Below are 255 nucleotides of genomic sequence, written 5' to 3'. Positions count from 1 at the left end.
AAATTTTAAAACCCTTTTATATTTAAAAAAATATTTATTTTATAATTAATAATATATTTAAATAATAATATCCCCTTTTTAAAAAAAAAAAAATAATAAATAAAAAAAATTTTATAAATATATAAATAAAAATAACTTTTTTAAAATAAATTATAAAATATAATAAATTTATTATATTTTTACCAACAAACAGACTACGCCCCACACCAACCACACACACACCCAAAAACCACCAAAAATAATAATATATTAAAA

Source organism: Penaeus monodon, chromosome 20, assembly GCF_015228065.2.
Source record: "Penaeus monodon isolate SGIC_2016 chromosome 20, NSTDA_Pmon_1, whole genome shotgun sequence".
Taxonomy (NCBI): Eukaryota; Metazoa; Arthropoda; class Malacostraca; order Decapoda; family Penaeidae; genus Penaeus; species Penaeus monodon.
This window is presented reverse-complemented; position numbering follows the sequence as displayed.